This window comes from Alligator mississippiensis, chromosome 2, assembly GCF_030867095.1.
Source record: "Alligator mississippiensis isolate rAllMis1 chromosome 2, rAllMis1, whole genome shotgun sequence".
Taxonomy (NCBI): domain Eukaryota; kingdom Metazoa; phylum Chordata; order Crocodylia; family Alligatoridae; genus Alligator; species Alligator mississippiensis.
Window position 1 is genome coordinate 182,387,136 of NC_081825.1, and position 15,328 is coordinate 182,402,463.

The 15,328-nt window shown below is 45.7% G+C and overlaps 1 protein-coding gene across 3 annotated transcripts in view; it reads left to right on the plus strand.

Annotated features, from left to right (window-relative positions):
• Nucleotides 1-15,328, plus strand: part of LOC102563728 (USP6 N-terminal-like protein) — a 154,426-nt gene that overhangs the window by 18,157 nt on the left and 120,941 nt on the right. The gene's annotated exons all lie outside the window — the stretch shown is intronic.

Sequence of the window (15,328 nt, forward strand, 5' to 3'; positions counted from 1 at the left end):
GTGAGGCAGTGGATGACTGGAAAGGTTCCCAGTCATCTAGCTGTTTTGCCACCTTGCCTGCCTTGTTGCTGTCAGTTGCCAGACTTTATAGGAGACAGTGCTCCTGTGGCATTTACCTTGTTCCATGGTGTAGCTTTTGCTGTTTTTTCCAGTGAGACTCAAGCAAGAGTAATATGGATATGTGGCCAGTGCCAAGAAAATATCTGTTCTCAGTGTAGTTTCCAGACCCAAAATTTGTACTTAACCTTGCTCATGCTGTTGCTGTGGAAAGGTGGAAAATAAGTCAAAATGATTTGCTTGGCTGCTAAGGCTGATGCAGGGGTGGGTAAAATACGGCCCACGGGATGAATCTAGCCCGCCAGGCCATTCTATCCACCCCACAGGGACCCTAAAACATTTAGAAAATTAGTATTTATGTGCCCCTACTTCCTGTCAAAGATGAGCCCAGAGCTGGTGCAGGGCCCATTCTAGCAGCGGCAGCGGGGAACAAGCTGGTGCTCAGTGCAGGGGAAAAGTGGCCATTCCCCTTACCCGTAGCCGGCGCCCCGTGCGGTAGCCGCTCGGAGCCTTTGCAGGGCTACCTGTGCTTGCTCTCTGTTGCCACTGCTGCCCCATGGGGTGGCAGTGATGTGGCAGAGAGGCAGAACAGCCCCGCGCAGGCTGTGAGTGGATGCAGCATGGGGCCTTGCCCACGGGGGGGCTTTTCTCCTGCACTGAGTACCAGCTTGTTCATTGCAGATGAGCATGGGGTTGGGGCTGCCTGCTGTTCTCCACCTGTACCATGGGGCTGGAGTGGGGGCACTGAGAGTGAATGGGCATGCAGGAGCCAGCAGCAGCCAGGCGGGAGTGAGGGGCCTGTGCTGGCGGGCCCTAGAACAGGGCAGCAGGAGCAGGGTCCCGGCTGGAGGTGCTCTGTGGAGCCGTGCCAGCTCCCCCCTCTCTCTGCTGGTGCAACCCAGCCTGGCTCCAGAGACCCCTGCCAGCCCATGCCCCGCACTCCTACCGCCCTGCTCTGGGCCCTGCTGGTGCTGGCTCTGGGACATTAATGCAGGTCCTGCGCTCCTGCTCGTTTTCATTCCTCCCCGGCCGCTTTCCCCACTTTCCTGCCCAGCCACTCTGCACTATATGGCTCCCATACCCAGACACACACATCCCCACAAACTCCCATATGCAATCACTTGCATATACACCACAAATCCCCACAAATCAGGAGAAAAATATATGTCTATATAAAAAAAAAAAATAAATTGACATATATTTTTATGGGTGTTTGATTTTTAGTATGTCATTTTTTTCCCCTATGATGGCAAACCCTCTTTCCCAAAGGCATACTTCCAGGGGGAAGGGGAGGGACTTTCAGTGGCAAAGGTCAGAGGTTAGGGGCAGGACTTCTGGTCCCAAGATGGTGACCAGGGGTGAGGGACCTGTCAAGGGGCAGGGCTATCCATGTGGCCCTTGACAGCTTGCCAGAACTTGGTAAGTGGCTCTCCACCCAAAATAATTGCCTGCCTCTGCTCTGGGGACTGGGAGGGTTGTAATCTGCTTCACCCACTGGAGGGTTGCAGATTTCCCTCTGCATCTCCTACTCATTCATCAACTTTTCCTTCTTCAAAAGCACAGTTACTATGGCTTTCCCTTTGGGGCCAGCTGTTGCACAAGCTACAGCTGGCTGGTTAATGAAGTATGTGTGTATCGAAACCTGTCTGTTGTCAGACAACACTTGTAGTAAAGGATTTTCTTTCTGTCCTGTCTTCATATTCTGGGTGACTCCCTCAGTGCAGGTTCTGTGGTTTCACATACTCTGAAGCAGGAAGTAGCAACAGAAGTGCCTCAGCTTCAAATAAGGTATAGCAATACCCAACAGCAGCTCATCATATTCAATTGTAACATGGTGACTTAAAGTGAGATTCATAAGGTAAATTAAATATTGTTTTTGCTATAGGGCCTAAGTTTAGGCCATGAGAAAAGTATCTTTCAGGAAGTGGCTAAAAGGGCTCTCGGAAACTTCTTCACTCTTGACAACTTTAATTACTGTACAGCCACTGGAAAAAGTCCTCTGTAGATAGCTGTGTTCAAGCATTTTTGATTAGTGTAGTAAGAACACTATGCTGCCTGTTTTTGGCAGGTTTTTCTTTCCAATAGAACTAATGTTTTCAGTTAAATGGGCAGTGTTAACAATACAAATAGCAATACATCTGTAGTAGGAGTCGGCAGTCTATGGCCCATGAACCATATCTAACTCTCAAAAGCTTGTTTTTTTTTCTGGCCTGCAGAGCTGGGACAGCACGGGGAATTGGCAGCATTCAGCAATGGCAGTGACTGGGCCACAGGCAGTGGCCAGCCCTAGACCAAGCTCTGTTCATTTGACCTGCTGCTGCTTAAAGGTCACTGACCCCTGATCTATAGTATTTGACTGCCTTTTTTTTGTTGAATCCCTTTTGCTGGCCTGTATATTTGACCCCAAATGTGATTAAGAATATTAACATAATGGCTTCAAATATAATCTATGTCCTCATCCTTACCTAAGGATACAGATAAGAATTTTTCAAGGTCCACAGAACTCTAGGAGCACTGCATGATTGTGATGGACTGAGTAGGGCTTTCTAATATTTCATCAATAAATATGCTGCCATGTTCAGTCTTTGAGCATATCTGATGTGTACGCTGAACCTCCCTCTGCAAGAATTTTGATTCAAAATCTCTTAGGAGAGGAATTCTTTCCACTGATTTAGTTGACTTTGAATCTGATTTAGCTAGCCAACTAATTCATACCCTGTTCTAGCTTAGCACTTCATTATTGTGCCTCTGCTTCTTATGACCTTTAATGTATTTTCAGAGAGTAGATACATATAAAAGGTATTAATTGTGAGTGAGAAGGAGATTATTATATCAATATCCAGTGTCAATATCCAGTGGTGCGCAGATCTGCTATGGTTGTTTAACCTTTCCCTGTTTAAAATAGACACAGCCTGTAGTGGTGGACTTCTCTTTGAGTAATTATTATTTCTATTCCACCTGAAGCAGTGTGGTAATGTCTCCAACCTGATGCATGGTCTTGCTTGATATATCCAGTATATTTATTGTTCTGATGTGCCTGTGTTTGACTGAAAACCTCATTATACACCCTTGAAGGTATTTGATAGCAAAAGTGGATACGCTGAGCCTGTGATGATTGTTCTGAGATTCAAGTTGATAAATGTTTCTGATAATCACCCATTGCAACTCATAGTGAATGCCTCTTTGGGGTTGTAATGGAGAGTGAGAGTTGGCTAAACCTTTAGTAGCAGGAACAGTATTCCCCCATCCATCAGGTCTCTTTGGTCATATAAGGCAGAATTGTGTCCCCTTAAATTGACAAGCTGGATAGATGGACAGTCCAGCAGGAAGCAAAAGAAACAGAGATCTGGTTGGTATACTCAGTTTGAGCCTTTATCTTTGCCTACAAACCACAATTTTAAAGCAGTCATATCCTCAGTATGCCCATGGATAGGTTTATTTCTCACACTAAACTTAATTAAAGTGGTGCTTTTCATGTCTTCAGCTGTAGGAGGATTTAATCCTTTGCTAGCCTAGCATTACTTGTTATTTTAATGAGCTGGGAACTATTGCAGCGAGCATGTGATTGGAAAGGTTTAGAAGCAATAGCAGTTGCTAGACATAACAGCAAAACCTTTGAACTGTCCTAAAAAAGTTCTTATGACTTTTAATGTATTTTCAGAGAGTAGATTCATATAAAAGGTATTAATTGGGAGTGAGAAGGAGATTGTTATATCAATATCCAGTGTCAATATCCAGTGGATATCCTTTCAGCCATTTGTTGGTACCTTGAGGTTACAGTGGTCAGTAAGTCAAGATTCAGTTACCTGGTGAGGATCCTTCTTATCCAGTGTCCCATAGAAATCTTGACAGCCTAACACTGCTTAGCAAAGAAATGTAGCACAGAATATTTAAGATCAAGATTTCTTAAAGTATATAAGATCGTTAAGTGAACCAATCTTTCTTGTAAACCTGGTTCATCCAGGAGCAGGTGGGTGGTGTTACAAGTACAGGTGAGGAGTAGGAGGAAGGGTGGGGCTGTTTCTGCCCAGCCTCTGTGTAATAACTGAAATTCAATGTCCATTCCCTGCCTAGTATGTTCAGTTTGCTTTTACTTTTTAAAGTGGAACCACTTAATGTATTATAACTTACATCACCATTTCTAGCCTTATAGGGTCAAGAATTATGTACTTGTATTATAAGGCTCCAATCTCCAGGGACTTAAAGTTAAAGCAAGGAGGTAATGAAAGGGAAAAAAAAGGAGGTAAGACTGACTTCAATTTGCCAACAATTCTAGCTCATGTTTGCTTCTGAACTACAGAGGAAGGGTATTGAATTCACTCATTAGGCTCTAATGGCTTGCATTGACTACTGCCAGCCATGGCATTGTTCTATTCCTAGTTTCTTAGCAAAATTTCCTGTTCTGTAATGTTACCTCCCAAACACTTTCTGATTTAATTTATTTTCTTGGGACAAGGAACAACTTTGATTACAAGGGAAGCAGGGCTTTTAGGCTAAATGTCTGATTAAGATGCTGTGATGTGTGAAAGCTGCTGTTACTTGCTTCGTTCTTCTTTTTCCCAGTTGTCTTAAGGTGAGTTGCAAATGGAGGGCAAACTGGTCAATTTGGATTTTGGTGTTGAATAGGGAAGGAATGACAGTGATTCATGACAGGGAGATAAAAGTCCTCAAGAAATTTGTAGAGATGATATTTAATGTAGATTTTCAGAAACCTTCTGTTACACTGTGAATGGCAATATCTAGCATGGTAGAGAAATGCTAGTTGTACAGACAATGACAGTAGTGCTCTACCTTTTTGCCCTGTGGGGGCTGGATGGACAATGCCCAGTCTTTCCCTGGGCTGGATCTGGATGGTGGTTCCCACCTGGCACCAGATCTAGCCGGGCACCATCTGGCCACACAGAGGGAGGCAGGTGGCAACTTGTCCCCAACCCAGCCCTGTGAGGGCAGGGAACATGGCCTGGGCCCAGTCCAGCTGTGTAGGGGAAGTGAGCATGGCCCAACCCCAACCTGACCCTGCAGGGAGGGAAGGGGGCTTGACTTGACTCTTCAGTGAGGGAAGGGGGCTTGATGTTGCCCCAACCCAGCCCTGTGGGGGGCATGACCTTGCCACAACCCAGCTGCACTGGAGGAAAGAGAACATAGCCCAGCTCCAGCTGGCCCCATGGGATTTGGGGTTTGGGAACTTGGTAGCAGAGGAGCGTGGCCATATTAATTGCCACTACTACTGCCACCAAATTTCCCAACCCATGGGGTGCCCCATGGGCCAAATGCCATGGATTTGCAGACTGCATTTGGCCCATGGGCTGGAGACTGAGCACCCTTGGACTAGGAGAACTCTTTGTTTCTACGTGTGAAAACCACTTCTTGAGGGAAGATTTGCCATTTAATGGGAATTACTAAATTATGCTGCTGGGGGGGGGGGGGGAGGGAAGGGGGCGGGGTTAAGCACACAAAGAAACCAGAGAGAAGATTTCAAAAGCTCTTTCTTGAAACAGATGGAAACTATATTTTTGGGGTTCTCTCTCCCTCCCTTTTGGTTCAATCCCAACTGGTGCTGGTTTCTTATACTTTGAGATAGCTTTCTATAAAAATTGGGCAAGTTGCTGTTGCATTTCTGACTTGTATTTTGTCTCTCTGACCCAATGTTTGCATTACTTTACCTCATGCGACTGGAAAAGGGTGTTTTTTTTTCCCTCTGGGATATACTTTATTTATAATCTAGGCTTCATTTCCCTTGTTGGCAGAACTACAGTATTTGCTATGCATTTTTCAAAATGTGTCAATCAACTTGGCCTCTCAAGGCATAAGAACACTGCTTGTGTTGCTGCTGTAATTCTGGGGTGGAAAAAAATCTATGTACTGTCTCAGATAATTGGGTTATTGCACTTTGAGAGCACAAGACATTCTGAGTAACGTCACACTGCTTTGATAGGTAATTAAAATGGTTGGGAGCAGGTCAGGTAAGATAGTCTGTGTATTTATGAGACCGCATGGCTGGGGTTTGGATACTGCTACCTTTTACAGTCAGCTGCTGCAGGATTCAACAATTCTGCTATGCAGGGCTGCTAAGTGAATCATGTATGCTTTGTTCTGTTGTAAAAGTTTTAAATGTGTGCTGTGTCTGCTTATGAAAAACTGCAGTCCTGTTGGACCCTAGCTACCTTAAATATCTACTAGAGAGAGGGTGCATGTTTCCCCACTGGGACTTGACCTTAGCGGTTGAGAGCAAACACAAGGTTTAATTGTGTCTGCATAACACAAGTAACAAAGAAAAGAATGTCTCGCTCTTTAGGGTCACTTTTCCAGATGTCTTGAGACAAGCTTGTGCCTCTTCCAAATATGTGTCAGAATTTTTATCAATGGGATAACTGTCCACTGGAATGTCCTTACCCCATCATTTATCTTTAGAGTTTACGTATCTGCCTTAGTGGTCATCTTACATGTAAACACAACGTACTTGCAAAGATACTGGCCTCTGGCTGCTTTACCACTCTGTCCAGGCAGAGCACAGACCATCTGCAGACACTTCCTCAGCCTGACGAAGGGTGTTTGTGCCCGAAAGCTTGCTAAGAAGAATTGTTCCAACTAATTGAGTCGGTCTAGTAAAAGATATCGGATTTACCCAAAAAACCTTGTCTGCCTCTGTCCTTAGACCAACATAGCTACAACCTACAACCATGTAAAGACAACAGAAGGTAGAGGAGAGACATAATTATTATACTATGCTCTCAGTTCAGAGCCTGGCCTGGGTACCATGGGACGCTTCATTTTAATAATGTTTGAGCCCAGACTTGAGAGTTGTTTTAAAACAAACTCCAAAAAAGCTATTGCATCCAGCTAGCATGTGTATAGGCCTCACCTCCTTTAGTATTTGAGTACGGTAATCATGCATTCAGAAATGAGAAGGGCAGTATGGAATTAGCTGGGCTATTGCTGCAGCTGTCTTTGCTCTTCAACAGGGACAAGGTGTCTTCACAGTATACTTGATTGGTTTCACAGGCTTTTTAACCTCTAATAGTCTGGAGAGCTGTCCACCTCTCTGAAAATCTAACGGCATATATTAGAGAGGGGATTGTTTTGCATGGAAACTCTTTGGGCACCTATACCCATGCCGGATGTCTGCTCTGACATGCTAATTAGCCTTGATTAATTTAGTCTACTGGAACTTATTAGTTAACGTGCTCCAGCAGCCTCTGTGTGACATATATTCAGCGTTCCCATGCTTCAAAATGGTGGTGGGGGCACTTGAACTAAAGCTTGTTGAAACGAGCTTTAATTAGAGTGGGCTCTCCTCACTTGTTCCTGCATAACTCTTAGTTTGTTCATGCAAGCTGCTTTGCTATAGCTGACTTGTGTAATTGTAATGTTTTACACACTTGGCTCCCAAGGATGGCATTAGAGAGTGGAGGAGGATGCATTCAGAGCTTGTGTATGTGACATTTACCCTGCTAACAAATGAGTGGCTCGCCTCCACGTCTACGTATACAGAGGACTTACTGTCAGCTGTTCTGACTTGAGACATTGCCTAGAACTTGCAGTGTATCTGGTTCTTTAAAAGAATGGCATCATGGTAATCTTGTGCCACAGAAGAGGGTTTTGAGTAGCTGTTTTCTGCTATGCGTGGAAATGGAAGAGGATGACAGGGAAGCAGTGCTGGGTTTTCCCTCCATTCTGTCAGGCTTGGGATGCAGTACAAGGGTGGTTGGAGTTGCATACATAGGCCCAGGAGAACAGGGCATTCTTCTCTTCCTTTTGTCTGGAGACTGTGTTTTTTTAGCAAGCTGTATTTTTTTTCTGTTCTCCTGTGAAATCAGGGTGTTACCTCCTTGGCTGTTTTTTAGCATCATTTTCAGTCAGTTGACAAGAAGAGGCAGGAAAATAACACCCTTAGAACTGTTATGGTCCAGTAACCTTTCCTCAGCCCTCGGTCTAAAGTAGACTAGTAATGAGTACATACTTCAAAAGGAGAATTTTTTCAGTGATGGGACACTCCTCTGCTGTGGCATCCTTGCATGCTGTAGCTACAGCCTAACTTGCCAGTGATAGCTGTTTCATCAGATGGTTGGAAAATGAGCTCAGGAAAATAGCATGGCACCCCTTACGGACAAAGCCCTTTTTCAGTGAGCATGTGTTACTGCACACAGCCTGAATATATTCCTAGCCCTGCTCCCCTCCCAATTGTTTTAACATCTTACTTACAAAATTATTTTTAACATTTCAGTTGAAAACTAGGGACCACCTCAGTTGGCCCTTCTCATCCACTGAACCCGTTATTAGGGAAGCCTGTGTACTTATTCCCCACTGATTTGATTTGTTTCTCCAGTTTCCCCTGGAGGTGATGGTCAGAGCCTGTTTTGTCTGACATGGGAGGCAGAGCATCATTTTATCTAAAGGCTGCCTTTAGTGTCACTACAGCAGTATGTGGGCAGAGCCCTTTGCCTGCCACTGAGTTTGTCTTCTTAAAGTTTGGATGTAGCCTCTTAAAGATGAGGTGATTGTGCAAGCCTCATCAATGACAATGTCAGCTCACTTAGTTTATGTAGTTAATGAAAATTCTGTTGAAAAAAAATTTACACAACTGAAAAGAAGAATCTTCTTTTGATTAGACTGCTATTACAACATTTTTAGAGCGTAGTAATATAACGGTAAATAAAGAGAGATTATGCAGCACCAGATGCAGTCATCTTTTACCCGGTCATTGGATAAATGGGGTTTATGATACTGAGAAAATTCTTCAGGGAAGGTGTCAAACTATTAGTATGGGGGTGTGGCAAAGTGGGAACTCCCCGATCAGCCCCAGTGCTAGTCTCCCACCTGTCTCTGGGCATGCTGCCCGCCTCTCTCGCCTGCCATGGCTTGTTGTTAGATAATTATGGTCTTAATTAGGCAGGAGGTTGCCCTTTGAATGCCCTGTTCTCCTGGGCTTATGTATGCAGCTCCAACCACCCCTGTATTGCATCCCAAGCCTGGCAGATGTTCCTAACAGCTATGCTCGGCTCTGGCCTGAGGTCAGGCCCAACTCATCACAGTGTTAGGCCTCTCGCTTTCAGCCCTATTCCTGGCCACACTCATACCACCTCCCTCTCACTGGGGTCTCTCTCTCTCCATCACCTCTCACACAGTCTCTCTCACCACCCCTTTGCAAGGCCACACTCGTATTGCCTTTCCTTTCCCCAGGGCCACACTTACCCTGCCCTCACTGAGAGGGTCCTCAGGTTTGCTTCCCTGCACTTCCCGGCTAGCAAGCACATGGCCTCTCTGGCATCTCCCGCTGCCCTCATCTGAGTGAGCGCTGGGTGGTTTGCAAAACGCTGGTTTGACTCTGGCTCTGGTCTCTTGCCAGGTCCCTCACCCAGCTGCTCTCAATCAGGGGTTCTTGACTTGCCCCTGTTGTTTGTCTGCGGCACTTCCTCAGCCACCCCACACCATCAGCCTCTGGCCCACCTGTGGCCTCAGGCGGCTGAAGACTTACCTGGACCTAACTTGGCCCCCATGTTAGCAGGACCTACTCAAGCCCTCTGCTCACCGGGGCCCCCTTCACACCCCTTCCTCATAGGGCCTCATCTCAGGCCCCCCGTGTTTGCAGGGCCTTATTACTCCCACTCTCTACTTGCCCCTCTCTCCAGGGCCTCCCAACTGCCCCTCTGATGCAGGCCATTAAGTACCCCTCTGCACCCCGCTCTGCATCCCCGGCTGCACTGAGGCACCTACTCTGCCTCCTACACTGGGGTCTGGGGTCAAACACCCCCTGCAGGCTCAGGTGGCACTCACTGGAGAGCCTGGCCCACCCTTCTTACTCTCGGGTCCCATACCCCACTATCCACTTTCCAGGGTCTTGCACCCCACACGGGCCCAGGTGCCACACCAGGGTGTGCCTGGCCCTCTGCTACCTCTGATGATAAATACCCCACCCGAAGGCAGGGGCTGGGGTTAAGGCACCCCTCCTCGCCTTTCACCAGGGTGGTAACTGGCCTGGCATTTCCTGGGGGCTCCCACACCACTAGGTGCCCCATCAGGCCACCCATCTCTGGCAAGGTACAGTCTTAGGTCATGCCCAGGACCCAGATCCTCCAAAGCAACCTTCCCCTGAAGCTTCTTTCCTCACCTCTGAATTGCTGCAGGAGAGCAGCTCCACAGGGAGATGTTACTTTGGCGGCATCTGGCAGCAAACTGCTGCCTTCAGCTGTGCTGGCCAGGATCTAAAGTGGTTGCACATCAGAGCTGGGGCAACATCTGCCCCCAGCTCTTAAAGTGGCAGACACCCAATGTGTTCTGTCACCCCCTTAACCTGGTTCCTGGGGGAGGCTTTTCCCTACTGCTCTGCAAGCAAGCTCCCATGGAGCTTGTAATAGCCCCAGAGTGGTGAGCACTCCACTGGTGCTCCGCCACACACCTTCCCCCTTAAAAAAAACAACCTTCGGGGTATTTTCCGGCTGCCTTCACTACTAGTTCTTTCCTAGCTAGCTGCAGTCCAAGTCACGTGATGAGCACCCCACTTGTGCTCTGCCACAGGGTTTTCTTTTAAATTATTATTTGTCTTTTGGAGGGGGGTTTCTGTCCTGGGCTCCTGGTTATCTGAAGGGAACCAGTAACTGAATTGTCTTACCACTACTTACTGCTTGGAAGGTGTTTGTCCTCCTTCTTACCTACTGCACGGTTTCTAAATGCTGGAAGATCTTAAGTGAATCTTAGCTGAACTATTCAAATGAAGACTCTTTTATCTTGATTTTCTTCTATGCCTATCTGTCACAACCGTTACTACCAATGTATCTAAGATTCCAGGGGTCAACTTCCCCTCTAATCTGTAGGGTGACCGTGTACTTGGGTGCCCTGATGCTTGCTTTTCAGAGCTGAACTTGAGGGAAGTAAAAGTTCTGCTCCCCCATTCGCCTGTTTGAGAGATCTACCCCATTAAGAAAGATCAGTGCACGTACAAGTACATCTTAGGTTATGTTTACATTGTCATCAGAGATGCATGTGTGTATAGCACAGGGGCAGAAAATTATTTTGGGCGGAGGGCCACTTACCCAGTTTTGGCAAGCTGTCGAGGGCCGCATGGGTAACCCCGCTCCTTGACAGGTGCCCCGCCCCCTGGTGACCATCTTGGGACCAATGTCCCAGGGCCACAGGGTGGGGGAGGAGCTGCTTTTCCCTTGCGCTCAGCACCCCTTCCCTTCCCATGTTGCTCCCATAACACCCCCTTCTCAAATAGTAGGAAGGGACTACTTGCCACATATGATATCTGAGTAAAATTTACTCTCAAATCTAATCCCACTGAGATTCTTAATGAAGAAATTTTCTTAATTTGGGCTCTCCGATAATTCAAACAGTATCTATTTCAGGTTTAAAGGAAAGGGAATTGCTTACATAAATGGTTGCAGCCATTCTGGTTATTCTCTCAAATGTTCCTTTACTGTGTTAGCCCCGGGGAGAAAAACGGATTTACTGATTTCCCAAATAAAAACAAGGGAACCTGCAAAGGTATCTAGTGTGTTTTGAATGGCAGATCCTATTTTGTCACAATTTCCATTCCATGAACTTGTCTTACTCTGATCTTAAAACAACACTCTAATCCAAAGGTTTTTTCAGGCTGGACTTTGCTTATTACTTAATGCCATCCTTTGGGACTTGATCTTCCAGACAGTGACTGATGTCGTGATTTGGAGTCTGACTGGGATTAGCCGCTGCTTTTTTTCTGCTTTTTTCCCCCACTTTACTGGATTTGTAAACCAGTCTCTTGGGTGTTCCTGGCCACCTAATAAAGGCAAATGTAGGTCGCTGAGACATGTTAAACTACTTAAGCCTATTGAAAGCTAGTATGAGGTAGGTGAATTTGCATAGTTGCATTGCTGGGTTCTTTTCAAAGAAGGGAGCCAAGACCCTGGCCCCCTTGATAGGATTTTATGGTGTTTCTTTGATAGGGCCAGGTGTGTTGACTCCAGTTCATTGGCCACATTTAAACTTTTAAATCATGCCCCTGTGTCCTCTGGAACACAAATATGGGAGAAGACAAGATCTAAAAGCCATCAGTTCTTGGTGTATGGCTTATTGGCTGCATGCTTCATTGCTGCTGCAGGATCAGTAGAAATGTTTTCATGATTCAAAATCCATAAGTCCATGAACCCATGTTTGTGCTGGTTGGAGATGGGGTACTATAAAGCAAAGGTTTCTGGCAGACTTTCCCTCCCACCTCTCCCTTGCAGAGTCAGTACATCTGGCTCCTTCGCTGCACTTGGCATTGGTGTGAAGAGGGGACTGCAGCATCAGGGCATATTAAGTAATCCCTAGGGTCCGTGAGCTTTTAAGTCTGCACAGAGCAGCCTCTGTGTTTCTCTTTCCTCTCTGGCCACACTCTGTTTCACTATGGTCTGAGCATCCGGATCTAGTTTCAAATTGTGGTTGCACACCTGGAATGGGACAGAGCATCTTTCAGTCACACTGCTGGTATTTGTGCCACCTTCCTCCTCCTTTCTGGGCCACTTTTTATGCATTCCTGCACCTCTGTGCTATGAAGTAATGGGGCAGAATGAGGGGGAGAGGGGTAGTCAGCAGGGCATTGCAACATCTACTTCCCATGCCAAGATGTTACATGTTGCTATGTTTTGAATGGGGAGGAGCGTGGGGGTCGTAAGAATCCATCAGATATGTTACTCAGGTGTGTTGGGCACCTTAATCATAAAACAGTTGGATGAAAAAGACTAGAATCGCCTGGAATACCCTGTTACTTTTATGGGAGGACCCTGAACCCGTATGTAGTACAGCCATGTGTCATCTGGGTGGACGCAGCACAGAAATTGGCTTGTGGCTGGTCTAACTTGTTTCTTTGCTATACCTGGTATTTTAGAGGGAGCTATGAGTGAAATCCTGTTCCTGCACATTAAAAGTCTGAGCAGTGGAATAATAGAGCATCCCAGCCCACTGGGGCCATGGTTCATGACAAGGTCTCCTGTGTGCTTCAGCAATGCAAGTAATTAATAAGTCGGGACCAGTGTCTAGCCAGTCTTGACTCATGTTCCTTTTTTGAAAAAAAATGAAGCTCCTCCTTTAGCTTTTGTGAAAGCTGTGCCAGCCTCATCGTAAGAGTGGTGGTTGGGGGGGGGACACACTGGTTCTGATGGCATTCCTTAAACCTGACATCATGTATGCCCTGCAGTTTGCCATCTTGCCTTGTATGTTGTGCTTCTGGCCCCCACCATTGGCACGAAATGGACTTAGCATGAGTCAGTGCAAAGAGGAATCATTGGAGGATTAAGCACAAAATGCATGGCCAAGTAGGAGTCTCCTTCTCCACCTCCCCCCCCCACCACCTTCCTCCTGACCTCCCCCTTCCGTCTGGCAAACAGTCACTTACTCCTTGTTTTCTCTCTGGTTTGGTACTAAGCAGAGACAGCATCGATGTGTAGTGCCAGTCTAGGCTGCATCGCTCATTCTGCCTGGGGGTGGGGGTGGCAGCGGAAACAGTGAGCATGGCTCTCTCTTTTCAGCCTGTACATAGGGAGTGAGGCAAAGACTGCTGGGGACTGCAGCAGTCAGAAAGTTTTGGAGGAAAATGTGCGTCTGACATATAAACAGCAAGAGCTGAAACGTTTGTGACTAGTGCATGTACCACACTGGAGAGCAGAAAGAGTTAAATCAACTGGTGAATACCTGAACAGAGAATTGGATTAATGGAAGCTGGATTTGGTGCGTCTCTTGGTTTCTAGTACACAATTGATTTGGATCACCTCTACCTGCCTGAAAAATCTCACATTATTTTATGTCTTGGAGGAGTATGGTATTTTTAATTTTTATTCATATGCTTTTTCCGAGAGGATTTGGCTTGTATTTGCCAGCTTTCTGGGAATGAGCAGCGCCCCTTGCTCTCCAGACAGCAATTTTAATCTCTGACTGAATAGCTCAACATTTCTGACATTGTTTTGGTTATGAACTCTTTTCTTTTGAAAGTGTAGAAAGGATATGGAAACAGTTAATGCCTTTTATAGAAATGACTGGCTTTAAAGAGGAGAGGCAGAGAGGAGGGATTTGCTTTTTGTTGTATTATAGTTAGTGAAACTAAGAGCAATGGAGAAAGAGAAGACTTCTGAGAGGCTTTTTTGCCAAGTTTTAATTAAGTTTTTGCTAAGCTTTCCATCTCAGATAAGACTGCTCATAATTCTTGGAATTGATTTCTGTTGAAATCTAATTGAGCTTCCCTACAGAAGAATGAAGCCCGCTATTCAGAGTTTATGAATGGTATTTTATGTGTCAAGCTTATTTCTCCCCCTCTCCCTGCCCCTCTCCAACTGCTAGAAATTATAGGTTAGCATTTGAATTAATTTTATGTGCATACCAGGTTTGGAATAAGCTTGGCAGTTAGGGTTTGGGTTTTTTTAAACCCCTTTCTTACTTCATGATTGTTAAAGTTGCGCTTTAAAGTGGCAGTGCTTGCAGTAATAATTCAAATAGCCATTCAGTTGCTTGGTGGAGAAGGCACAGAAGGGCTACATGCCTGATCTTACTCCTAGCTCTAAAATCAAGGGGGCCAGAGGCATCAAGATTTAAACCAAGACCTAGATAGCATGATGCATGAGGGATGCCTGTCTGCTTGGAAGGAGCGGGGAGAAATGTAGGTCACCTGTGCACCAAATAAACCACTTAAACAATTGATAAATGCCCTGACTTTCTGGTCTCCCTATGCCTGGGGAAAGGTGTTTGTGTCTGAAACCTTGCAAAGAACTTTTTTTCCAACTTTTTAGTTGATCGAATAAAAAATATCACATCTACCCAAAGAACCTTGCCTGCCTATGTCCTTAGACCAACACGGCTACAACCAGCACCCCTGACTTTGTAGTGAATTGGAATCAGTTCATGCATGGCTGTATTGTAGATGTGAAAAGTGGTCTCTTGAGCCGCCTTTATTTTCAATCATTTTAGCCATCTTGTCCCCATTGCCTCTTTTTTTTTTTTTTTTTGCTAATTACATCAAATCTGATGCAAAATAAAATGAAATTCAGGCTCACTGGAATGAATTACATACAAACTTGTCTACTGTACATGTGCAGTGTTTGGCTGGAGGAAATGCCACATTTAAAACAAAGTCTAAATGCAAAAGGAAAGTGTGTATTTTAATTAATGGTAGTAATTGGAAGCAGACGTAATAGTCAGCATTGGCCCAACCCCTTTCCTTTATTGTTTCCAGGTAGATGGGGTAGCACGTTATGGAGTATTTTTCTTAGTCATTGGCAGAGACTCTGGATTTTTTGGAGAATCTTAATTCATTTGTGTGCCT